This window comes from Lithobates pipiens, unplaced genomic scaffold, assembly GCF_037356315.1.
Source record: "Lithobates pipiens isolate NorthernLeopardFrog02 unplaced genomic scaffold, aLitPip1_a1.2 Scaffold_8, whole genome shotgun sequence".
Classification (NCBI taxonomy): domain Eukaryota; kingdom Metazoa; phylum Chordata; class Amphibia; order Anura; family Ranidae; genus Lithobates; species Lithobates pipiens.
This window is the reverse complement of record NW_027507903.1, coordinates 592,962,737-592,988,449: the sequence shown is the minus strand read 5'-3', so window position 1 is coordinate 592,988,449 and position 25,713 is coordinate 592,962,737. Positions and strand designations below refer to the sequence as shown.

Genomic DNA, 25,713 nt, shown 5'->3' with positions numbered 1-25,713 from the left:
AGAGCTGGGGGGAGAGAGTCAGGGGGAAGCTTAGGAACCCCCCCTGAGAAGGGACACTGGAAGACATGCATGAATACACATTTTACATTCATGAAGATCCCTGCTCCTTGGAATGTTGAAGCCACGGCAGCCATCTTAAAATTCCTGGTAACTAATACTCCACACTAATAGCCATATTGGAAATGGGTAAATATATGTTTATCATCTATTTTATGTTCTTTTAAATATTGATGTTTTTGAATATTCTATTATTGAAATACTTCTCCCGAATCAATAACCGCCTTTTAGATTTTTCTCTAAATTAAATTTTTCATACATTTCTTTTTGCATAGATGCCAATTTTATTGACAAACAAATGTCTAATTTATTTCACATTGTTAACCACTTACTTACCTGCAGTATAGTAACGGTTGGATGTGTGAAATACAGACATTCTGTTTAATTGTCAATTATCAAAAGGTTATTGATTCTACCGAGAAGTGATAATGGTGATAATTGTGTCCAAGGTACTACTACGCCCAGTTTGAGGGTGTTCCCAGTAATTGTCAAAATGATCAAGTAATGTAATCTGTATTTTAATATTTCATGTAAATATTTGTTTTCTGTCAACCAATAAATGTAACTATTTTGTATGATCACTCGTCTCCGTGAATACGTTTCACATATATAGACTGTGTCATATAGACTGATTCTGTATCTTAAAAATATCTTCGTTAAAAATTACTTAATAAATATTGTGCGGGAAAATGTCCTTAAAAGCACAACAGCGCCCAAACAGGGACTTGAACCCTGGACCCTCAGATTAAAAGTCTGATGCTCTACCGACTGAGCTATCCGGGCTCTGAAAAATCCACCACCAGAAGAGTCCAAAGCTGTTTGAATCTTGACATTTATGGTGGAAAAAGGGCATTCAGCCTGAAAGCACAAGTATTTGGCTTGCCCAGGCTGGCCAATCGTCCTCTCCCGTTTAATTTTCTAGGACAGGTTGAAGATAAAAGGGAGAATCTAACCTGTAAGCATGCAGATAGGGTCCAGTCCAGTTTCTGGCTTACTTTTACCTACAGGCCAATGCTCTTTCACCGGAAACAAGGGCCTTGCAAAAAGACACTGCCCGAACGGCTTCCTTAAGTCCTGGACCAAGACACTTCCAGTATTCTTAATCAGTGACTGGGTTACAAATGAAGTTCCCCTTTAGCCTCATGATGCCAGGTCCAGCAGAGGAAACACAGGCCAAAAAATAAGGTAGAATCCACTCTGGATTATAGGCAAGAGAAGATCAAGCAGCGTGTGCCAGTCGCAGATTGTTTACGGGAGCCCAGGTAAGCTACCACAAACAAGGTTCTATGGCAGGAAACAGTTGGTCAAACAATCATCTTCAGCCACCTTTATTTCTGGTGCAGATTCCAAGAGCCTCGAGGGGGGAGGTTGGCTTCCCATCCCCTAGGACATTTCATCTCTCTGGTCCAGTGAGCGTTCCTGGCAGATGTGCATAAAGACTGCCCAATCAGAAGCTCAAGGACCTCAAAGCGCCCGAACAGTGACTTGAACCCTGGACCCTCAGATTAAAAGTCTGATGCTCTACCGACTGAGCTATCCGGGCTCTGAAAAATCCACCACCAGAAGAGTCCAAAGCTGTTTGAATCTTGACATTTATGGTGGAAAAAGAGCATTCAGCCTGAAAGCACAAGTATTTGGCTTGCCCAGGCTGGCCAATCGTCCTCTCCCGTTTAATTTTCTAGGACAGGTTGAAGATAAAAGGGAGAATCTAACCTGTAAGCATGCAGATAGGGTCCAGTCCAGTTTCTGGCTTACTTTTACCTACAGGCCAATGCTCTTTCACCGGAAACAAGGGCCTTGCAAAAAGATACTGCCCGAACGGCTTCCTTAAGTCCTGGACCAAGACACTTCCAGTATTCTTAATCAGTGACTGGGTTACAAATGAAGTTCCCCTTTAGCCTCATGATGCCAGGTCCAGCAGAGGAAACGCAGGCCAAAAAATAAGGTAGAATCCACTCTGGATTATAGGCAAGAGAAGATCAAGCAGCGTGTGCCAGTCGCAGATTGTTTACGGGAGCCCAGGTAAGCTACCACAGACAAGGTTCTATGGCAGGAAACAGTTGGTCAAACAATCACCTTCAGCCACCTTTATTTCTGGTGCAGATTCCAAGAGCCTCGAGGGGGGAGGTTGGCTTCCTGTCCCCTAGGACATTTCACCTCTCTGGTCCAGTGAGCGTTCCTGGCAGATGTGCATAAAGACTGCCCAATCAGAAGTTCAAGGACCTCAAAGCGCCCAAACAGGGACTTGAACCCTGGACCCTCAGATTAAAAGTCTGATGCTCTACCGATTGAGCTATCCGGGCTCTGAAAAATCCACCACCAGAAGAGTCCAAAGCTGTTTGAATCTTGACATCTATGGTGGAAAAAGAGCATTCAGCCTGAAAGCACAAGTATTTGGCTTGCCCAGGCTGGCCAATCGTCCTTTCCCGTTTAATTTTCTAGGACAGGTTGAAGATAAAAGGGAGAATCTAACCTGTAAGCATGCAGATAGGGTCCAGTCCAGTTTCTGGCTTACTTTTACCTACAGGCCAATGCTCTTTCACCGGAAACAAGGGCCTTGCAAAAAGACACTGCCCGAACGGCTTCCTTAAGTCCTGGACCAAGACACTTCCAGTATTCTTAATCAGTGACTGGGTTACAAATGAAGTTCCCCTTTAGCCTCATGATGCCAGGTCCAGCAGAGGAAACGCAGGCCAAAAAATAAGGTAGAATCCACTCTGGATTATAGGCAAGAGAAGATCAAGCAGCGTGTGCCAGTCGCAGATTGTTTACAGGAGCCCCGGTAAGCTACCACAAACAAGGTTCTATGGCAGGAAACAGTTGGTCAAACAATCATCTTCAGCCACCTTTATTTCTGGTGCAGATTCCAAGAGCCTCGAGGGGGGAGGTTGGCTTCCCGTCCCCTAGGACATTTCATCTCTCTGGTCCAGTGAGCGTTCCTGGCAGATGTGCATAAAGACTGCCCAATCAGAAGCTCAAGGACCTCAAAGCGCCCGAACAGTGACTTGAACCCTGGACCCTCAGATAAAAAGTCTGATGCTCTACCGACTGAGCTATCCAGGCTCTGAAAAATCCACCACCAGAAGAGTCCAAAGCTGTTTGAATCTTGACATTTATGGTGGAAAAAGAGCATTCAGCCTGAAAGCACAAGTATTTGGCTTGCCCAGGCTGGCCAATCGTCCTCTCCCGTTTAATTTTCTAGGACAGGTTGAAGATAAAAGGGAGAATCTAACCTGTAAGCATGCAGATAGGGTCCAGTCCAGTTTCTGGCTTACTTTTACCTACAGGCCAATGCTCTTTCACCGGAAACAAGGGCCTTGCAAAAAGACACTGCCCGAACGGCTTCCTTAAGTCCTGGACCAAGACACTTCCAGTATTCTTAATCAGTGACTGGGTTACAAATGAAGTTCCCCTTTAGCCTCATGATGCCAGGTCCAGCAGAGGAAACGCAGGCCAAAAAATAAGGTAGAATCCACTCTGGATTATAGGCAAGAGAAGATCAAGCAGCGTGTGCCAGTCGCAGATTGTTTACGGGAGCCCAGGTAAGCTACCACAGACAAGGTTCTATGGCAGGAAACAGTTGGTCAAACAATCACCTTCAGCCACCTTTATTTCTGGTGCAGATTCCAAGAGCCTCGAGGGGGGAGGTTGGCTTCCCGTCCCCTAGGACATTTCATCTCTCTGGTCCAGTGAGCGTTCCTGGCAGATGTGCATAAAGACTGCCCAATCAGAAGCTCAAGGACCTCAAAGCGCCCGAACAGGGACTTGAACCCTGGACCCTCAGATTAAAAGTCTGATGCTCTACCGACTGAGCTATCCGGGCTCTGAAAAATCAACCACCAGAAGAGTCCAAAGCTGTTTGAATCTTGACATTTATGGTGGAAAAAGAGCATTCAGCCTGAAAGCACAAGTATTTGGCTTGCCCAGGCTGGCCAATCGTCCTCTCTCGTTTAATTTTCTATGACAGGTTGAAGATAAAAGGGAGAATCTAACCTGTAAGCATGCAGATAGGGTCCAGTCCAGTTTCTGGCTTACTTTTACCTACAGGCCAATGCTCTTTCACCGGAAACAAGGGCCTTGCAAAAAGATACTGCCCGAACGGCTTCCTTAAGTCCTGGACCAAGACACTTCCAGTATTCTTAATCAGTGACTGGGTTACAAATGAAGTTCCCCTTTAGCCTCATGATGCCAGGTCCAGCAGAGGAAAAGCAGGCCAAAAAATAAGGTAGAATCCACTCTGGATTATAGGCAAGAGAAGATCAAGCAGCGTGTGCCAGTCGCAGATTGTTTACGGGAGCCCATGTAAGCTACCACAGACAAGGTTCTATGGCAGGAAACAGTTGGTCAAACAATCACCTTCAGCCACCTTTATTTCTGGTGCAGATTCCAAGAGCCTCGAGGGGGGAGGTTGGCTTCCTGTGCCCTAGGACATTTCATCTCTCTGGTCCAGTGAGCGTTCCTGGCAGATGTGCATAAAGACTGCCCAATCAGAAGCTCAAGGACCTCAAAGCGCCCGAACAGGGACTTGAACCCTGGACCCTCAGATTAAAAGTCTGATGCTCTACCAACTGAGCTATCCGGGCTCTGAAAAAGCCACCACCAGAAGAGTCCAAAGCTGTTTGAATCTTGACATTTATGGTGGAAAAAGAGCATTCAGCCTGAAAGCACAAGTATTTGGCTTGCCCAGGCTGGCCAATCGTCCTCTCCCGTTTAATTTTCTAGGACAGGTTGAAGATAAAAGGGAGAATCTAACCTGTAAGCATGCAGATAGGGTCCAGTCCAGTTTCTGGCTTACTTTTACCTACAGGCCAATGCTCTTTCACCGGAAACAAGGGCCTTGCAAAAAGACACTGCCCGAACGGCTTCCTTAAGTCCTGGACCAAGACACTTCCAGTATTCTTAATCAGTGACTGGGTTACAAATGAAGTTCCCCTTTAGCCTCATGATGCCAGGTCCAGCAGAGGAAACGCAGGCCAAAAAATAAGGTAGAATCCACTCTGGATTATAGGCAAGAGAAGATCAAGGAGCGTGTGCCAGTCGCAGATTGTTTACGGGAGCCCAGGTAAGCTACCACAGACAAGGGTCTATGGCAGGAAACAGTTGGTCAAACAATCACCTTCAGCCACCTTTATTTCTGGTGCAGATTCCAAGAGCCTCGAGGGGGGAGGTTGGCTTCCCGTCTCCTAGGACATTTCATCTCTCTGGTCCAGTGAGCATTCCTGGCAGATGTGCATAAAGACTGCCCAATCAGAAGCTCAAGGACCTCAAAGTGCCCAAACAGGGACTTGAACCCTGGACCCTCAGATTAAAAGTCTGATGCTCTACCGACTGAGCTATCCGGGCTCTGAAAAATCCACCACCAGAAGAGTCCAAAGCTGTTTGAATCTTGACATTTATGGTGGAAAAAGAGCATTCAGCCTGAAAGCACAAGTATTTGGCTTGCCCAGGCTGGCCAATCGTCCTCTCCCGTTTAATTTTCTAGGACAGGTTGAAGATAAAAGGGAGAATCTAACCTGTAAGCATGCAGATAGGGTCCAGTCCAGTTTCTGGCTTACTTTTACCTACAGGCCAATGCTCTTTCACCGGAAACAAGGGCCTTGCAAAAAGATACTGCCCGAACGGCTTCCTTAAGTCCTGGACCAAGACACTTCCAGTATTCTTAATCAGTGACTGGGTTACAAATGAAGTTCCCCTTTAGCCTCATGATGCCAGGTCCAGCAGAGGAAACGCAGGCCAAAAAATAAGGTAGAATCCACTCTGGATTATAGGCAAGAGAAGATCAAGCAGCGTGTGCCAGTCGCAGATTGTTTACGGGAGCCCAGGTAAGCTACCACAAACAAGGTTCTATGGCAGGAAACAGTTGGTCAAACAATCATCTTCAGCCACCTTTATTTCTGGTGCAGATTCCAAGAGCCTCGAGGGGGGAGGTTGGCTTCCCGTCCCCTAGGACATTTCATCTCTCTGGTCCAGTGAGCGTTCCTGGCAGATGTGCATAAAGACTGCCCAATCAGAAGCTCAAGGACCTCAAAGCGCCCAAACAGTGACTTGAACCCTGGACCCTCAGATTAAAAGTCTGATGCTCTACCGACTGAGCTATCCGGGCTCTGAAAAATCCACCACCAGAAGAGTCCAAAGCTGTTTGAATCTTGACATTTATGGTGGAAAAAGAGCATTCAGCCTGAAAGCACAAGTATTTGGCTTGCCCAGGCTGGGCAATCGTCCTCTCCCGTTTAATTTTCTAGGACAGGTTGAAGATAAAAGGGAGAATCTAACCTGTAAGCATGCAGATAGGGTCCAGTCCAGTTTCTGGCTTACTTTTACCTACAGGCCAATGCTCTTTCACCGGAAACAAGGGCCTTGCAAAAAGACACTGCCCGAACGGCTTCCTTAAGTCCTGGACCAAGACACTTCCAGTATTCTTAATCAGTGACTGGGTTACAAATGAAGTTCCCCTTTAGCCTCATGATGCCAGGTCCAGCAGAGGAAACGCAGGCCAAAAAATAAGGTAGAATCCACTCTGGATTATAGGCAAGAGAAGATCAAGCAGCGTGTGCCAGTCGCAGATTGTTTACGGGAGCCCAGGTAAGCTACCACAGACAAGGTTCTATGGCAGGAAACAGTTGGTCAAACAATCACCTTCAGCCACCTTTATTTCTGGTGCAGATTCCAAGAGCCTCGAGGGGGGAGGTTGGCTTCCCGTCCCCTAGGACATTTCATCTCTCTGGTCCAGTGAGCGTTCCTGGCAGATGTGCATAAAGACTGCCCAATCAGAAGCTCAAGGACCTCAAAGCGCCCGAACAGGGACTTGAACCCTGGACCCTCAGATTAAAAGTCTGATGCTCTACCGACTGAGCTATCCGGGCTCTGAAAAATCAACCACCAGAAGAGTCCAAAGCTGTTTGAATCTTGACATTTATGGTGGAAAAAGAGCATTCAGCCTGAAAGCACAAGTATTTGGCTTGCCCAGGCTGGCCAATCGTCCTCTCTCGTTTAATTTTCTATGACAGGTTGAAGATAAAAGGGAGAATCTAACCTGTAAGCATGCAGATAGGGTCCAGTCCAGTTTCTGGCTTACTTTTACCTACAGGCCAATGCTCTTTCACCGGAAACAAGGGCCTTGCAAAAAGATACTGCCCGAACGGCTTCCTTAAGTCCTGGACCAAGACACTTCCAGTATTCTTAATCAGTGACTGGGTTACAAATGAAGTTCCCCTTTAGCCTCATGATGCCAGGTCCAGCAGAGGAAAAGCAGGCCAAAAAATAAGGTAGAATCCACTCTGGATTATAGGCAAGAGAAGATCAAGCAGCGTGTGCCAGTCGCAGATTGTTTACGGGAGCCCATGTAAGCTACCACAGACAAGGTTCTATGGCAGGAAACAGTTGGTCAAACAATCACCTTCAGCCACCTTTATTTCTGGTGCAGATTCCAAGAGCCTCGAGGGGGGAGGTTGGCTTCCCGTCCCCTAGGACATTTCATCTCTCTGGTCCAGTGAGCGTTCCTGGCAGATGTGCATAAAGACTGCCCAATCAGAAGCTCAAGGACCTCAAAGCGCCCGAACAGGGACTTGAACCCTGGACCCTCAGATTAAAAGTCTGATGCTCTACCGACTGAGCTATCCGGGCTCTGAAAAATCCACCACCAGAAGAGTCCAAAGCTGTTTGAATCTTGACATCTATGGTGGAAAAAGAGCATTCAGCCTGAAAGCACAAGTATTTGGCTTGCCCAGGCTGGCCAATCGTCCTCTCCCGTTTAATTTTCTAGGACAGGTTGAAGATAAAAGGGAGAATCTAACCTGTAAGCATGCAGATAGGGTCCAGTCCAGTTTCTGGCTTACTTTTACCTACAGGCCAATGCTCTTTCACCGGAAACAAGGGCCTTGCAAAAAGACACTGCCCGAACGGCTTCCTTAAGTCCTGGACCAAGACACTTCCAGTATTCTTAATCAGTGACTGGGTTACAAATGAAGTTCCCCTTTAGCCTCATGATGCCAGGTCCAGCAGAGGAAACGCAGGCCAAAAAATAAGGTAGAATCCACTCTGGATTATAGGCAAGAGAAGATCAAGCAGCGTGTGCCAGTCGCAGATTGTTTACGGGAGCCCAGGTAAGCTACCACAGACAAGGTTCTATGGCAGGAAACAGTTGGTCAAACAATCACCTTCAGCCACCTTTATTTCTGGTGCAGATTCCAAGAGCCTCGAGGGGGGAGGTTGGCTTCCCGTCCCCTAGGACATTTCATCTCTCTGGTCCAGTGAGCGTTCCTGGCAGATGTGCATAAAGACTGCCAAATCAGAAGCTCAAGGACCTCAAAGAGCCCAAACAGGGACTTGAACCCTGGACCCTCAGATTAAAAGTCTGATGCTCTACCGACTGAGCTATCCGGGCTCTGAAAAATCAACCACCAGAAGAGTCCAAAGCTGTTTGAATCTTGACATTTATGGTGGAAAAAGAGCATTCAGCCTGAAAGCACAAGTATTTGGCTTGCCCAGGCTGGCCAATCGTCCTCTCTCGTTTAATTTTCTAGGACAGGTTGAAGATAAAAGGGAGAATCTAACCTGTAAGCATGCAGATAGGGTCCAGTCCAGTTTCTGGCTTACTTTTACCTACAGGCCAATGCTCTTTCACCGGAAACAAGGGCCTTGCAAAAAGATACTGCCCGAACGGCTTCCTTAAGTCCTGGACCAAGACACTTCCAGTATTCTTAATCAGTGACTGGGTTACAAATGAAGTTCCCCTTTAGCCTCATGATGCCAGGTCCAGCAGAGGAAAAGCAGGCCAAAAAATAAGGTAGAATCCACTCTGGATTATAGGCAAGAGAAGATCAAGCAGCGTGTGCCAGTCGCAGATTGTTTACGGGAGCCCAGGTAAGCTACCACAGACAAGGTTCTATGGCAGGAAACAGTTGGTCAAACAATCACCTTCAGCCACCTTTATTTCTGGTGCAGATTCCAAGAGCCTCGAGGGGGGAGGTTGGCTTCCCGTCCCCTAGGACATTTCATCTCTCTGGTCCAGTAAGCGTTCCTGGCAGATGTGCATAAAGACTGCCCAATCAGAAGCTCAAGGACCTCAAAGCGCCCGAACAGTGACTTGAACCCTGGACCCTCAGATTAAAAGTCTGATGCTCTACCAACTGAGCTATCCGGGCTCTGAAAAATCCACCACCAGAAGAGTCCAAAGCTGTTTGAATCTTGACATTTATGGTGGAAAAAGAGCATTCAGCCTGAAAGCACAAGTATTTGGCTTGCCCAGGCTGGCCAATCGTCATCTCCCGTTTAATTTTCTAGGACAGGTTGAAGATAAAAGGGAGAATCTAACCTGTAAGCATGCAGATAGGGTCCAGTCCAGTTTCTGGCTTACTTTTACCTACAGGCCAATGCTCTTTCACCGGAAACAAGGGCCTTGCAAAAAGATACTGCCCGAACGGCTTCCTTAAGTCCTGGACCAAGACACTTCCAGTATTCTTAATCAGTGACTGGGTTACAAATGAAGTTCCCCTTTAGCCTCATGATGCCAGGTCCAGCAGAGGAAAAGCAGGCCAAAAAATAAGGTAGAATCCACTCTGGATTATAGGCAAGAGAAGATCAAGCAGCGTGTGCCAGTCGCAGATTGTTTACGGGAGCCCAGGTAAGCTACCACAGACAAGGTTCTATGGCAGGAAACAGTTGGTCAAACAATCACCTTCAGCCACCTTTATTTCTGGTGCAGATTCCAAGAGCCTCGAGGGGGGAGGTTGGCTTCCTGTGCCCTAGGACATTTCATCTCTCTGGTCCAGTGAGCGTTCCTGGCAGATGTGCATAAAGACTGCCCAATCAGAAGCTCAAGGACCTCAAAGCGCCCGAACAGTGACTTGAACCCTGGACCCTCAGATTAAAAGTCTGATGCTCTACCAACTGAGCTATCCGGGCTCTGAAAAATCCACCACCAGAAGAGTCCAAAGCTGTTTGAATCTTGACATTTATGGTGGAAAAAGAGCATTCAGCCTGAAAGCACAAGTATTTGGCTTGCCCAGGCTGGCCAATCGTCATCTCCCGTTTAATTTTCTAGGACAGGTTGAAGATAAAAGGGAGAATCTAACCTGTAAGCATGCAGATAGGGTCCAGTCCAGTTTCTGGCTTACTTTTACCTACAGGCCAATGCTCTTTCACCGGAAACAAGGGCCTTGCAAAAAGATACTGCCCGAACGGCTTCCTTAAGTCCTGGACCAAGACACTTCCAGTATTCTTAATCAGTGACTGGGTTACAAATGAAGTTCCCCTTTAGCCTCATGATGCCAGGTCCAGCAGAGGAAACGCAGGCCAAAAAATAAGGTAGAATCCACTCTGGATTATAGGCAAGAGAAGATCAAGCAGCGTGTGCCAGTCGCAGATTGTTTACGGGAGCCCAGGTAAGCTACCACAGACAAAGTTCTATGGCAGGAAACAGTTGGTCAAACAATCACCTTCAGCCACCTTTATTTCTGGTGCAGATTCCAAGAGCCTCGAGGGGGGAGGTTGGCTTCCCGTCCCCTAGGACATTTCATCTCTCTGGTCCAGTGAGCATTCCTGGCAGATGTGCATAAAGACTGCCCAATCAGAAGCTCAAGGACCTCAAAGCGCCCAAACAGGGACATGAAACCTGGACCCTCAGATTAAAAGTCTGATGCTCTACCGACTGAGCTATCCGGGCTCTGAAAAATCCACCACCAGAAGAGTCCAAAGCTGTTTGAATCTTGACATCTATGGTGGAAAAAGAGCATTCAGCCTGAAAGCACAAGTATTTGGCTGGCCAATCGTCCTCTCCCATTTAATATCCCATATCCCATATCCCATATCCCATATCTCCCAAGCACAAGTATTTGGCTTGCCCAGGCTGGCCAATCGTCCTCTCCCGTTTAATTTTCTAGGACAGGTTGAAGATAAAAGGGAGAATCTAACCTGTAAGCATGCAGATAGGGTCCAGTCCAGTTTCTGGCTTACTTTTACCTACAGGCCAATGCTCTTTCACCGGAAACAAGGGCCTTGCAAAAAGACACTGCCCGAACGGCTTCCTTAAGTCCTGGACCAAGACACTTCCAGTATTCTTAATCAGTGACTGGGTTACAAATGAAGTTCCCCTTTAGCCTCATGATGCCAGGTCCAGCAGAGGAAACGCAGGCCAAAAAATAAGGTAGAATCCACTCTGGATTATAGGCAAGAGAAGATCAAGCAGCGTGTGCCAGTCGCAGATTGTTTACGGGAGCCCAGGTAAGCTACCACAGACAAGGTTCTATGGCAGGAAACAGTTGGTCAAACAATCACCTTCAGCCACCTTTATTTCTGGTGCAGATTCCAAGAGCCTCGAGGGGGGAGGTTGGCTTCCCGTCCCCTAGGACATTTCATCTCTCTGGTCCAGTGAGCGTTCCTGGCAGATGTGCATAAAGACTGCCCAATCAGAAGCTCAAGGACCTCAAAGCGCCCGAACAGGGACTTGAACCCTGGACCCTCAGATTAAAAGTCTCATGCTCTACCGACTGAGCTATCCGGGCTCTGAAAAATCCACCACCAGAAGAGTCCAAAGCTGTTTGAATCTTGACATTTATGGTGGAAAAAGAGCATTCAGCCTGAAAGCACAAGTATTTGGCTTGCCCAGGCTGGCCAATCGTCCTCTCCCGTTTAATTTTCTAGGACAGGTTGAAGATAAAAGGGAGAATCTAACCTGTAAGCATGCAGATAGGGTCCAGTCCAGTTTCTGGCTTACTTTTACCTACAGGCCAATGCTCTTTCACCGGAAACAAGGGCCTTGCAAAAAGATACTGCCCGAACGGCTTCCTTAAGTCCTGGACCAAGACACTTCCAGTATTCTTAATCAGTGACTGGGTTACAAATGAAGTTCCCCTTTAGCCTCATGATGCCAGGTCCAGCAGAGGAAAAGCAGGCCAAAAAATAAGGTAGAATCCACTCTGGATTATAGGCAAGAGAAGATCAAGCAGCGTGTGCCAGTCGCAGATTGTTTACGGGAGCCCATGTAAGCTACCACAGACAAGGTTCTATGGCAGGAAACAGTTGGTCAAACAATCACCTTCAGCCACCTTTATTTCTGGTGCAGATTCCAAGAGCCTCGAGGGGGGAGGTTGGCTTCCTGTGCCCTAGGACATTTCATCTCTCTGGTCCAGTGAGCGTTCCTGGCAGATGTGCATAAAGACTGCCCAATCAGAAGCTCAAGGACCTCAAAGCGCCCGAACAGTGACTTGAACCCTGGACCCTCAGATTAAAAGTCTGATGCTCTACCAACTGAGCTATCCGGGCTCTGAAAAATCCACCACCAGAAGAGTCCAAAGCTGTTTGAATCTTGACATTTATGGTGGAAAAAGAGCATTCAGCCTGAAAGCACAAGTATTTGGCTTGCCCAGGCTGGCCAATCGTCATCTCCCGTTTAATTTTCTAGGACAGGTTGAAGATAAAAGGGAGAATCTAACCTGTAAGCATGCAGATAGGGTCCAGTCCAGTTTCTGGCTTACTTTTACCTACAGGCCAATGCTCTTTCACCGGAAACAAGGGCCTTGCAAAAAGATACTGCCCGAACGGCTTCCTTAAGTCCTGGACCAAGACACTTCCAGTATTCTTAATCAGTGACTGGGTTACAAATGAAGTTCCCCTTTAGCCTCATGATGCCAGGTCCAGCAGAGGAAACGCAGGCCAAAAAATAAGGTAGAATCCACTCTGGATTATAGGCAAGAGAAGATCAAGCAGCGTGTGCCAGTCGCAGATTGTTTACGGGAGCCCAGGTAAGCTACCACAGACAAAGTTCTATGGCAGGAAACAGTTGGTCAAACAATCACCTTCAGCCACCTTTATTTCTGGTGCAGATTCCAAGAGCCTCGAGGGGGGAGGTTGGCTTCCCGTCCCCTAGGACATTTCATCTCTCTGGTCCAGTGAGCATTCCTGGCAGATGTGCATAAAGACTGCCCAATCAGAAGCTCAAGGACCTCAAAGCGCCCAAACAGGGACATGAAACCTGGACCCTCAGATTAAAAGTCTGATGCTCTACCGACTGAGCTATCCGGGCTCTGAAAAATCCACCACCAGAAGAGTCCAAAGCTGTTTGAATCTTGACATCTATGGTGGAAAAAGAGCATTCAGCCTGAAAGCACAAGTATTTGGCTGGCCAATCGTCCTCTCCCATTTAATATCCCATATCCCATATCCCATATCCCATATCTCCCAAGCACAAGTATTTGGCTTGCCCAGGCTGGCCAATCGTCCTCTCCCGTTTAATTTTCTAGGACAGGTTGAAGATAAAAGGGAGAATCTAACCTGTAAGCATGCAGATAGGGTCCAGTCCAGTTTCTGGCTTACTTTTACCTACAGGCCAATGCTCTTTCACCGGAAACAAGGGCCTTGCAAAAAGACACTGCCCGAACGGCTTCCTTAAGTCCTGGACCAAGACACTTCCAGTATTCTTAATCAGTGACTGGGTTACAAATGAAGTTCCCCTTTAGCCTCATGATGCCAGGTCCAGCAGAGGAAACGCAGGCCAAAAAATAAGGTAGAATCCACTCTGGATTATAGGCAAGAGAAGATCAAGCAGCGTGTGCCAGTCGCAGATTGTTTACGGGAGCCCAGGTAAGCTACCACAGACAAGGTTCTATGGCAGGAAACAGTTGGTCAAACAATCACCTTCAGCCACCTTTATTTCTGGTGCAGATTCCAAGAGCCTCGAGGGGGGAGGTTGGCTTCCCGTCCCCTAGGACATTTCATCTCTCTGGTCCAGTGAGCGTTCCTGGCAGATGTGCATAAAGACTGCCCAATCAGAAGCTCAAGGACCTCAAAGCGCCCGAACAGGGACTTGAACCCTGGACCCTCAGATTAAAAGTCTCATGCTCTACCGACTGAGCTATCCGGGCTCTGAAAAATCCACCACCAGAAGAGTCCAAAGCTGTTTGAATCTTGACATTTATGGTGGAAAAAGAGCATTCAGCCTGAAAGCACAAGTATTTGGCTTGCCCAGGCTGGCCAATCGTCCTCTCCCGTTTAATTTTCTAGGACAGGTTGAAGATAAAAGGGAGAATCTAACCTGTAAGCATGCAGATAGGGTCCAGTCCAGTTTCTGGCTTACTTTTACCTACAGGCCAATGCTCTTTCACCGGAAACAAGGGCCTTGCAAAAAGACACTGCCCGAACGGCTTCCTTAAGTCCTGGACCAAGACACTTCCAGTATTCTTAATCAGTGACTGGGTTACAAATGAAGTTCCCCTTTAGCCTCATGATGCCAGGTCCAGCAGAGGAAACGCAGGCCAAAAAATAAGGTAGAATCCACTCTGGATTATAGGCAAGAGAAGATCAAGCAGCGTGTGCCAGTCGCAGATTGTTTACGGGAGCCCAGGTAAGCTACCACAGACAAGGTTCTATGGCAGGAAACAGTTGGTCAAACAATCACCTTCAGCCACCTTTATTTCTGGTGCAGATTCCAAGAGCCTCGAGGGGGGAGGTTGGCTTCCCGTCCCCTAGGACATTTCATCTCTCTGGTCCAGTGAGCGTTCCTGGCAGATGTGCATAAAGACTGCCCAATCAGAAGCTCAAGGACCTCAAAGCGCCCGAACAGGGACTTGAACCCTGGACCCTCAGATTAAAAGTCTGATGCTCTACCGACTGAGCTATCCGGGCTCTGAAAAATCAACCACCAGAAGAGTCCAAAGCTGTTTGAATCTTGACATTTATGGTGGAAAAAGAGCATTCAGCCTGAAAGCACAAGTATTTGGCTTGCCCAGGCTGGCCAATCGTCCTCTCTCGTTTAATTTTCTAGGACAGGTTGAAGATAAAAGGGAGAATCTAACCTGTAAGCGTGCAGATAGGGTCCAGTCCAGTTTCTGGCTTACTTTTACCTACAGGCCAATGCTCTTTCACCGGAAACAAGGGCCTTGCAAAAAGATACTGCCCGAACGGCTTCCTTAAGTCCTGGACCAAGACACTTCCAGTATTCTTAATCAGTGACTGGGTTACAAATGAAGTTCCCCTTTAGCCTCATGATGCCAGGTCCAGCAGAGGAAAAGCAGGCCAAAAAATAAGGTAGAATCCACTCTGGATTATAGGCAAGAGAAGATCAAGCAGCGTGTGCCAGTCGCAGATTGTTTACGGGAGCCCAGGTAAGCTACCACAGACAAGGTTCTATGGCAGGAAACAGTTGGTCAAACAATCACCTTCAGCCACCTTTATTTCTGGTGCAGATTCCAAGAGCCTCGAGGGGGGAGGTTGGCTTCCCGTCCCCTAGGACATTTCATCTCTCTGGTCCAGTGAGCATTCCTGGCAGATGTGCATAAAGACTGCCCAATCAGAAGCTCAAGGACCTCAAAGCGCCCGAACAGGGACTTGAACCCTGGACCCTCAGATTAAAAGTCTGATGCTCTACCGACTGAGCTATCCGGGCTCTGAAAAATCCACCACCAGAAGAGTCCAAAGCTGTTTGAATCTTGACATCTATGGTGGAAAAAGAGCATTCAGCCTGAAAGCACAAGTATTTGGCTTGCCCAGGCTGGCCAATCGTCCTCTCCCGTTTAATTTTCTAGGACAGGTTGGAGATAAAAGGGAGAATCTAACCTGTAAGCATGCAGATAGGGTCCAGTCCAGTTTCTGGCTTACTTTTACCTACAGGCCAATGCTCTTTCACCGGAAACAAGGGCCTTGCACAAAGACACTGCCAGAACGGCTTCCTTAAGCCCTGGACCAAGACACTTCCAGTATTCTTAATCAGTGACTGGGTTACAAATGAAGTTCCCCTTTAGCCTCATGATGCCAGGTCCAGCAGAGGAAACGCAGGCCAAAAAATAAGGTAGAATCCACTCTGGATTATAGGCAAGAGAAGATCAAGCAGCGTGTGCCAGTCGCAGATCGTTTACGGGAGCCCAGGTAAGCTACCACAGACAAGGGTCTATGGCAGGAAACAGTTGGTCAAACAATCACCTTCAGCCACCTTTATTTCTGGTGCAGATTCCAAGAGCCTCGAGGGGGGAGGTTGGCTTCCCGTCCCCTAGGACATTTCATCTCTCTGGTCCAGTGAGCATTCCTGGCAGATGTGCATAAAGACTGCCCAATCAGAAGCTCAAGGACCTCAAAGCGCCCGAACAGGGACTTGAACCCTGGACCCTCAGATTAAAAGTCTGATGCTCTACCGACTGAGCTATCCGGGCTCTGAAAAATCCACCACCAGAAGAGTCCAAAGCTGTTTGAATCTTGACATCTATGGTGGAAAAAGAGCATTCAGCCTGAAAGCACAAGTATTTGGCTTGCCCAGGCTGGCCAATCGTCCTCTCCCGTTTAATTTTCTAGGACAGGTTGAAGATAAAAGGGAGAATCTAACCTGTAAGCATGCAGATAGGGTCCAGTCCAGTTTCTGGCTTACTTTTACCTACAGGCCAATGCTCTTTCACCGGAAACAAGGGCCTTGCAAAAAGATACTGCCCGAACGGCTTCCTTAAGTCCTGGACCAAGACACTTCCAGTATTCTTAATCAGTGACTGGGTTACAAATGAAGTTCCCCTTTAGCCTCATGATGCCAGGTCCAGCAGAGGAAAAGCAGGCCAAAAAATAAGGTAGAATCCACTCTGGATTATAGGCAAGAGAAGATCAAGCAGCGTGTGCCAGTCGCAGATTGTTTACGGGAGCCCAGGTAAGCTACCACAGACAAGGTTCTATGGCAGGAAACAGTTGGTCAAACAATCACCTTCAGCCACCTTTATTTCTGGTGCAGATTCCAAGAGCCTCGAGGGGGGAGGTTGGCTTCCTGTGCCCTAGGACATTTCATCTCTCTGGTCCAGTGAGCGTTCCTGGCAGATGTGCATAAAGACTGCCCAATCAGAAGCTCAAGGACCTCAAAGCGCCCGAACAGTGACTTGAACCCTGGACCCTCAGATTAAAAGTCTGATGCTCTACCAACTGAGCTATCCGGGCTCTGAAAAATCCACCACCAGAAGAGTCCAAAGCTGTTTGAATCTTGACATTTATGGTGGAAAAAGAGCATTCAGCCTGAAAGCACAAGTATTTGGCTTGCCCAGGCTGGCCAATCGTCATCTCCCGTTTAATTTTCTAGGACAGGTTGAAGATAAAAGGGAGAATCTAACCTGTAAGCATGCAGATAGGGTCCAGTCCAGTTTCTGGCTTACTTTTACCTACAGGCCAATGCTCTTTCACCGGAAACAAGGGCCTTGCAAAAAGATACTGCCCGAACGGCTTCCTTAAGTCCTGGACCAAGACACTTCCAGTATTCTTAATCAGTGACTGGGTTACAAATGAAGTTCCCCTTTAGCCTCATGATGCCAGGTCCAGCAGAGGAAACGCAGGCCAAAAAATAAGGTAGAATCCACTCTGGATTATAGGCAAGAGAAGATCAAGCAGCGTGTGCCAGTCGCAGATTGTTTACGGGAGCCCAGGTAAGCTACCACAGACAAAGTTCTATGGCAGGAAACAGTTGGTCAAACAATCACCTTCAGCCACCTTTATTTCTGGTGCAGATTCCAAGAGCCTCGAGGGGGGAGGTTGGCTTCCCGTCCCCTAGGACATTTCATCTCTCTGGTCCAGTGAGCATTCCTGGCAGATGTGCATAAAGACTGCCCAATCAGAAGCTCAAGGACCTCAAAGCGCCCAAACAGGGACATGAAACCTGGACCCTCAGATTAAAAGTCTAATGCTCTACCGACTGAGCTATCCGGGCTCTGAAAAATCAACCACCAGAAGAGTCCAAAGCTGTTTGAATCTTGACATCTATGGTGGAAAAAGAGCATTCAGCCTGAAAGCACAAGTATTTGGCTGGCCAATCGTCCTCTCCCATTTAATATCCCATATCCCATATCCCATATCCCATATCTCCCAAGCACAAGTATTTGGCTTGCCCAGGCTGGCCAATCGTCCTCTCCCGTTTAATTTTCTAGGACAGGTTGAAGATAAAAGGGAGAATCTAACCTGTAAGCATGCAGATAGGGTCCAGTCCAGTTTCTGGCTTACTTTTACCTACAGGCCAATGCTCTTTCACCGGAAACAAGGGCCTTGCAAAAAGACACTGCCCGAACGGCTTCCTTAAGTCCTGGACCAAGACACTTCCAGTATTCTTAATCAGTGACTGGGTTACAAATGAAGTTCCCCTTTAGCCTCATGATGCCAGGTCCAGCAGAGGAAACGCAGGCCAAAAAATAAGGTAGAATCCACTCTGGATTATAGGCAAGAGAAGATCAAGCAGCGTGTGCCAGTCGCAGATTGTTTACGGGAGCCCAGGTAAGCTACCACAGACAAGGTTCTATGGCAGGAAACAGTTGGTCAAACAATCACCTTCAGCCACCTTTATTTCTGGTGCAGATTCCAAGAGCCTCGAGGGGGGAGGTTGGCTTCCCGTCCCCTAGGACATTTCATCTCTCTGGTCCAGTAAGCGTTCCTGGCAGATGTGCATAAAGACTGCCCAATCAGAAGCTCAAGGACCTCAAAGCGCCCGAACAGTGACTTGAACCCTGGACCCTCAGATTAAAAGTCTGATGCTCTACCAACTGAGCTATCCGGGCTCTGAAAAATCCACCACCAGAAGAGTCCAAAGCTGTTTGAATCTTGACATTTATGGTGGAAAAAGAGCATTCAGCCTGAAAGCACAAGTATTTGGCTTGCCCAGGCTGGCCAATCGTCATCTCCCGTTTAATTTTCTAGGACAGGTTGAAGATAAAAGGGAGAATCTAACCTGTAAGCATGCAGATAGGGTCCAGTCCAGTTTCTGGCTTACTTTTACCTACAGGCCAATGCTCTTTCACCGGAAACAAGGGCCTTGCAAAAAGATACTGCCCGAACGGCTTCCTTAAGTCCTGGACCAAGACACTTCCAGTATTCTTAATCAGTGACTGGGTTACAAATGAAGTTCCCCTTTAGCCTCATGATGCCAGGTCCAGCAGAGGAAACGCAGGCCAAAAAATAAGGTAGAATCCACTCTGGATTATAGGCAAGAGAAGATCAAGCAGCGTGTGCCAGTCGCAGATTGTTTACGGGAGCCCAGGTAAGCTACCACAGACAAAGTTCTATGGCAGGAAACAGTTGGTCAAACAATCACCTTCAGCCACCTTTATTTCTGGTGCAGATTCCAAGAGCCTCGAGGGGGGAGGTTGGCTTCCCGTCCCCTAGGACATTTCATCTCTCTGGTCCAGTGAGCATTCCTGGCAGATGTGCATAAAGACTGCCCAATCAGAAGCTCAAGGACCTCAAAGCGCCCGAACAGGGACATGAACCCTGGACCCTCAGATTAAAAGTCTGATGCTCTATCGACTGAGCTATCCGGGCTCTGAAAAATCCACCACCAGAAGAGTCCAAAGCTGTTTGAATCTTGACATCTATGGTGGAAAAAGAGCATTCAGCCTGAAAGCACAAGTATTTGGCTTGCCCAGGCTGGCCAATTGTCCTTTCCCGTTTCATTTTCTAGGACAGGTTGAAGATAAAAGGGAGAATCTAACCTGTAAGCATGCAGATAGGGTCCAGTCCAGTTTCTGGCTTACTTTTACCTACAGGCCAATGCTCTTTCACCGGAAACAAGGGCCTTGCAAAAAGACACTGCCCGAACGGCTTCCTTAAGTCCTGGACCAAGACACTTCCAGTATTCTTAATCAGTGACTGGGTTACAAATGAAGTTCCCCTTTAGCCTCATGATGCCAGGTCCAGCAGAGGAAACGCAGGCCAAAAAATAAGGTAGAATCCACTCTGGATTATAGGCAAGAGAAGATCAAGCAGCGTGTGCCAGTCGCAGATTGTTTACGGGAGCCCAGGTAAGCTACCACAGACAAGGTTCTATGGCAGGAAACAGTTGGTCAAACAATCACCTTCAGCCACCTTTATTTCTGGTGCAGATTCCAAGAGCCTCGAGGGGGGAGGTTGGCTTCCCGTCCCCTAGGACATTTCATCTCTCTGGTCCAGTGAGCGTTCCTGGCAGATGTGCATAAAGACTACCCAATCAGAAGCTCAAGGACCTCAAAGCGCCCAAACAGGGACTTGAACCCTGGACCCTCAGATTAAAAGTCTGATGCTCTACCGACTGAGCTATCCGGGCTCTGAAAAAGCCACCACCAGAAGAGTCCAAAGCTGTTTGAATCTTGACATTTATGGTGGAAAAAGAGCATTCAGCCTGAAAGCACAAGTATTTGGCTTGCCCAGGCTGGCCAATCGTCCTCTCCCGTTTAATTTTCTAGGACAGGTTGAAGATAAAAGGGAGAATCTAACCTGTAAGCATGCAGATAGGGTCCAGTCCAGTTTCTGGCTTACTTTTACCTACAGGCCAATGCTCTTTCACCGGAAACAAGGGCCTTGCAAAAAGACACTGCCCGAACGGCTTCCTTAAGTCCTGGACCAAGACACTTCCAGTATTCTTAATCAGTGACTGGGTTACAAATGAAGTTCCCCTTTAGCCTCATGATGCCAGGTCCAGCAGAGGAAACGCAGGCCAAAAAATAAGGTAGAATCCACTCTGGATTATAGGCAAGAGAAGATCAAGGAGCGTGTGCCAGTCGCAGATTGTTTACGGGAGCCCAGGTAAGCTACCACAGACAAGGGTCTATGGCAGGAAACAGTTGGTCAAACAATCACCTTCAGCCACCTTTATTTCTGGTGCAGATTCCAAGAGCCTCGAGGGGGGAGGTTGGCTTCCCGTCCCCTAGGACATTTCATCTCTCTGGTCCAGTGAGCGTTCCTGGCAGATGTGCATAAAGACTGCCCAATCAGAAGCTCAAGGACCTCAAAGTGCCCGAACAGGGACTTGAACCCTGGACCCTCAGATTAAAAGTCTGATGCTCTACCGACTGAGCTATCCGGGCTCTGAAAAATCCACCACCAGAAGAGTCCAAAGCTGTTTGAATCTTGACATCTATGGTGGAAAAAGAGCATTCAGCCTGAAAGCACAAGTATTTGGCTTGCCCAGGCTGGCCAATCGTCCTCTCCCGTTTAATTTTCTAGGACAGGTTGAAGATAAAAGGGAGAATCTAACCTGTAAGCATGCAGATAGGGTCCAGTCCAGTTTCTGGATTACTTTTACCTACAGGCCAATGCTCTTTCACCGGAAACAAGGGCCTTGCAAAAAGACACTGCCCGAACGGCTTCCTTAAGTCCTGGACCAAGACACTTCCAGTATTCTTAATCAGTGACTGGGTTACAAATGAAGTTCCCCTTTAGCCTCATGATGCCAGGTCCAGCAGAGGAAACGCAGGCCAAAAAATAAGGTAGAATCCACTCTGGATTATAGGCAAGAGAAGATCAAGCAGCGTGTGCCAGTCGCAGATTGTTTACGGGAGCCCAGGTAAGCTACCACAGACAAGGTTCTATGGCAGGAAACAGTTGGTCAAACAATCACCTTCAGCCACCTTTATTTCTGGTGCAGATTCCAAGAGCCTCGAGGGGGGAGGTTGGCTTCCCGTCCCCTAGGACATTTCATCTCTCTGGTCCAGTGAGCGTTCCTGGCAGATGTGCATAAAGACTGCCCAATCAGAAGCTCAAGGACCTCAAAGTGCCCGAACAGGGACTTGAACCCTGGACCCTCAGATTAAAAGTCTCATGCTCTACCGACTGAGCTATCCGGGCTCTGAAAAATCCACCACCAGAAGAGTCCAAAGCTGTTTGAATCTTGACATCTATGGTGGAAAAAGAGCATTCAGCCTGAAAGCACAAGTATTTGGCTTGCCCAGGCTGGCCAATCGTCCTCTCCCGTTTAATTTTCTAGGACAGGTTGAAGATAAAAGGGAGAATCTAACCTGTAAGCATGCAGATAGGGTCCAGTCCAGTTTCTGGATTACTTTTACCTACAGGCCAATGCTCTTTCACCGGAAACAAGGGCCTTGCAAAAAGACACTGCCCGAACGGCTTCCTTAAGTCCTGGACCAAGACACTTCCAGTATTCTTAATCAGTGACTGGGTTACAAATGAAGTTCCCCTTTAGCCTCATGATGCCAGGTCCAGCAGAGGAAACGCAGGCCAAAAAATAAGGTAGAATCCACTCTGGATTATAGGCAAGAGAAGATCAAGCAGCGTGTGCCAGTCGCAGATTGTTTACGGGAGCCCAGGTAAGCTACCACAGACAAGGTTCTATGGCAGGAAACAGTTGGTCAAACAATCACCTTCAGCCACCTTTATTTCTGGTGCAGATTCCAAGAGCCTCGAGGGGGGAGGTTGGCTTCCCGTCCCCTAGGACATTTCATCTCTCTGGTCCAGTGAGCGTTCCTGGCAGATGTGCATAAAGACTGCCCAATCAGAAGCTCAAGGACCTCAAAGCGCCCGAACAGGGACTTGAACCCTGGACCCTCAGATTAAAAGTCTCATGCTCTACCGACTGAGCTATCCGGGCTCTGAAAAATCCACCACCAGAAGAGTCCAAAGCTGTTTGAATCTTGACATTTATGGTGGAAAAAGAGCATTCAGCCTGAAAGCACAAGTATTTGGCTTGCCCAGGCTGGCCAATCGTCCTCTCCCGTTTAATTTTCTAGGACAGGTTGAAGATAAAAGGGAGAATCTAACCTGTAAGCATGCAGATAGGGTCCAGTCCAGTTTCTGGCTTACTTTTACCTACAGGCCAATGCTCTTTCACCGGAAACAAGGGCCTTGCAAAAAGACACTGCCCGAACGGCTTCCTTAAGTCCTGGACCAAGACACTTCCAGTATTCTTAATCAGTGACTGGGTTACAAATGAAGTTCCCCTTTAGCCTCATGATGCCAGGTCCAGCAGAGGAAACGCAGGCCAAAAAATAAGGTAGAATCCACTCTGGATTATAGGCAAGAGAAGATCAAGCAGCGTGTGCCAGTCGCAGATTGTTTACGGGAGCCCAGGTAAGCTACCACAGACAAGGTTCTATGGCAGGAAACAGTTGGTCAAACAATCACCTTCAGCCACCTTTATTTCTGGTGCAGATTCCAAGAGCCTCGATGGGGGAGGTTGGCTTCCCGTCCCCTAGGACATTTCATCTCTCTGGTCCAGTGAGCGTTCCTGGCAGATGTGCATAAAGACTGCCCAATCAGAAGCTCAAGGACCTCAAAGCGCCCGAACAGGGACTTGAACCCTGGACCCTCAGATTAAAAGTCTGATGCTCTACCGACTGAGCTATCCGGGCTCTGAAAAATCCACCACCAGAAGAGTCCAAAGCTGTTTGAATCTTGACATCTATGGTGGAAAAAGAGCATTCAGCCTGAAAGCACAAGTATTTGGCTTGCCCAGGCTGGCCAATCGTCCTCTCCCGTTTAATTTTCTAGGACAGGTTGAAGATAAAAGGGAGAATCTAACCTGTAAGCATGCAGATAGGGTCCAGTCCAGTTTCTGGCTTACTTTTACCTACAGGCCAATGCTCTTTCACCGGAAACAAGGGCCTTGCAAAAAGACACTGCCCGAACGGCTTCCTTAAGCCCTGGACCAAGACACTTCCAGTATTCTTAATCAGTGACTGGGTTACAAATGAAGTTCCCCTTTAGCCTCATGATGCCAGGTCCAGCAGAGGAAACGCAGGCAAAAAAATAAGGTAGAATCCACTCTGGATTATAGGCAAGAGAAGATCAAGCAGCGTGTGCCAGTTGCAGATTGTTTACGGGAGCCCAGGTAAGCTACCACAGACAAGGGTCTATGGCAGGAAACAGTTGGTCAAACAATCACCTTCAGCCACCTTTATTTCTGGTGCAGATTCCAAGAGCCTCGAGGGGGGAGGTTGGCTTCCCGTCCCCTAGGACATTTCATCTCTCTGGTCCAGTGAGCATTCCTGGCAGATGTGCATAAAGACTGCCCAATCAGAAGCTCAAGGACCTCAAAGCGCCCGAACAGGGACTTGAACCCTGGACCCTCAGATTAAAAGTCTGATGCTCTACCGACTGAGCTATCCGGGCTCTGAAAAATCCACCACCAGAAGAGTCCAAAGCTGTTTGAATCTTGACATTTATGGTGGAAAAAGAGCATTCAGCCTGAAAGCACAAGTATTTGGCTTGCCCAGGCTGGCCAATCGTCCTCTCTCGTTTAATTTTCTAGGACAGGTTGAAGATAAAAGGGAGAATCTAACCTGTAAGCATGCAGATAGGGTCCAGTCCAGTTTCTGGCTTACTTTTACCTACAGGCCAATGCTCTTTCACCGGAAACAAGGGCCTTGCAAAAAGATACTGCCCGAACGGCTTCCTTAAGTCCTGGACCAAGACACTTCCAGTATTCTTAATCAGTGACTGGGTTACAAATGAAGTTCCCCTTTAGCCTCATGATGCCAGGTCCAGCAGAGGAAAAGCAGGCCAAAAAATAAGGTAGAATCCACTCTGGATTATAGGCAAGAGAAGATCAAGCAGCGTGTGCCAGTCGCAGATTGTTTACGGGAGCCCAGGTAAGCTACCACAGACAAGGTTCTATGGCAGGAAACAGTTGGTCAAACAATCACCTTCAGCCACCTTTATTTCTGGTGCAGATTCCAAGAGCCTCGAGGGGGGAGGTTGGCTTCCCGTCCCCTAGGACATTTCATCTCTCTGGTCCAGTGAGCGTTCCTGGCAGATGTGCATAAAGACTGCCCAATCAGAAGCTCAAGGACCTCAAAGTGCCCGAACAGGGACTTGAACCCTGGACCCTCAGATTAAAAGTCTGATGCTCTACCGACTGAGCTATCCGGGCTCTGAAAAATCCACCACCAGAAGAGTCCAAAGCTGTTTGAATCTTGACATCTATGGTGGAAAAAGAGCATTCAGCCTGAAAGCACAAGTATTTGGCTTGCCCAGGCTGGCCAATCGTCCTCTCCCGTTTAATTTTCTAGGACAGGTTGAAGATAAAAGGGAGAATCTAACCTGTAAGCATGCAGATAGGGTCCAGTCCAGTTTCTGGATTACTTTTACCTACAGGCCAATGCTCTTTCACCGGAAACAAGGGCCTTGCAAAAAGACACTGCCCGAACGGCTTCCTTAAGTCCTGGACCAAGACACTTCCAGTATTCTTAATCAGTGACTGGGTTACAAATGAAGTTCCCCTTTAGCCTCATGATGCCAGGTCCAGCAGAGGAAACGCAGGCCAAAAAATAAGGTAGAATCCACTCTGGATTATAGGCAAGAGAAGATCAAGCAGCGTGTGCCAGTCGCAGATTGTTTACGGGAGCCCAGGTAAGCTACCACAGACAAGGTTCTATGGCAGGAAACAGTTGGTCAAACAATCACCTTCAGCCACCTTTATTTCTGGTGCAGATTCCAAGAGCCTCGAGGGGGGAGGTTGGCTTCCCGTCCCCTAGGACATTTCATCTCTCTGGTCCAGTGAGCGTTCCTGGCAGATGTGCATAAAGACTGCCCAATCAGAAGCTCAAGGACCTCAAAGCACCCGAACAGGGACTTGAACCCTGGACACTCAGATTAAAAGTCTGACGCTCTACCGACTGAGCTATCCAGGCTCTGAAAAATCAACCACCAGAAGAGTCCAAAGCTGTTTGAATCTTGACATTTATGGTGGAAAAAGAGCATTCAGCCTGAAAGCACAAGTATTTGGCTTGCCCAGGCTGGCCAATCGTCCTCTCCCGTTTAATTTTCTAGGACAGGTTGAAGATAAAAGGGAGAATCTAACCTGTAAGCATGCAGATAGGGTCCAGTCCAGTTTCTGGCTTACTTTTACCTACAGGCCAATGCTCTTTCACCGGAAACAAGGGCCTTGCAAAAAGACACTGCCCGAACGGCTTCCTTAAGTCCTGGACCAAGACACTTCCAGTATTCTTA

At 47.8% G+C, this 25,713-nt stretch overlaps 12 non-coding genes across 12 annotated transcripts; all 12 read right to left on the bottom strand.

Annotated features, from left to right (window-relative positions):
• Positions 1 to 3,807: 3,807 nt before the first annotated feature.
• On the bottom strand, positions 3,808 to 3,880 carry TRNAK-UUU (transfer RNA lysine (anticodon UUU)). The gene has a single exon. It is a non-coding gene; the product is annotated as a tRNA-Lys (tRNA).
• Positions 3,881 to 4,567: 687 nt separating this feature from the next.
• TRNAK-UUU (transfer RNA lysine (anticodon UUU)) lies at positions 4,568 to 4,640 on the bottom strand. The gene has a single exon. It is a non-coding gene; the product is annotated as a tRNA-Lys (tRNA).
• A 687-nt stretch (positions 4,641 to 5,327) lies between these two features.
• Positions 5,328 to 5,400, bottom strand: TRNAK-UUU (transfer RNA lysine (anticodon UUU)). The gene has a single exon. It is a non-coding gene; the product is annotated as a tRNA-Lys (tRNA).
• Positions 5,401 to 6,847: 1,447 nt separating this feature from the next.
• Positions 6,848 to 6,920, bottom strand: TRNAK-UUU (transfer RNA lysine (anticodon UUU)). The gene has a single exon. It is a non-coding gene; the product is annotated as a tRNA-Lys (tRNA).
• A 687-nt stretch (positions 6,921 to 7,607) lies between these two features.
• On the bottom strand, positions 7,608 to 7,680 carry TRNAK-UUU (transfer RNA lysine (anticodon UUU)). Its single transcript has one exon. It is a non-coding gene; the product is annotated as a tRNA-Lys (tRNA).
• Positions 7,681 to 14,603: 6,923 nt separating this feature from the next.
• TRNAK-UUU (transfer RNA lysine (anticodon UUU)) lies at positions 14,604 to 14,676 on the bottom strand. The gene has a single exon. It is a non-coding gene; the product is annotated as a tRNA-Lys (tRNA).
• A 687-nt stretch (positions 14,677 to 15,363) lies between these two features.
• Positions 15,364 to 15,436, bottom strand: TRNAK-UUU (transfer RNA lysine (anticodon UUU)). Its single transcript has one exon. It is a non-coding gene; the product is annotated as a tRNA-Lys (tRNA).
• A 687-nt stretch (positions 15,437 to 16,123) lies between these two features.
• TRNAK-UUU (transfer RNA lysine (anticodon UUU)) lies at positions 16,124 to 16,196 on the bottom strand. The gene has a single exon. It is a non-coding gene; the product is annotated as a tRNA-Lys (tRNA).
• A 4,565-nt stretch (positions 16,197 to 20,761) lies between these two features.
• Positions 20,762 to 20,834, bottom strand: TRNAK-UUU (transfer RNA lysine (anticodon UUU)). The gene has a single exon. It is a non-coding gene; the product is annotated as a tRNA-Lys (tRNA).
• A 2,207-nt stretch (positions 20,835 to 23,041) lies between these two features.
• On the bottom strand, positions 23,042 to 23,114 carry TRNAK-UUU (transfer RNA lysine (anticodon UUU)). The gene has a single exon. It is a non-coding gene; the product is annotated as a tRNA-Lys (tRNA).
• Positions 23,115 to 23,801: 687 nt separating this feature from the next.
• On the bottom strand, positions 23,802 to 23,874 carry TRNAK-UUU (transfer RNA lysine (anticodon UUU)). Its single transcript has one exon. It is a non-coding gene; the product is annotated as a tRNA-Lys (tRNA).
• Positions 23,875 to 24,561: 687 nt separating this feature from the next.
• TRNAK-UUU (transfer RNA lysine (anticodon UUU)) lies at positions 24,562 to 24,634 on the bottom strand. Its single transcript has one exon. It is a non-coding gene; the product is annotated as a tRNA-Lys (tRNA).
• Between the last annotated feature and the right edge of the window lie 1,079 nt (positions 24,635 to 25,713).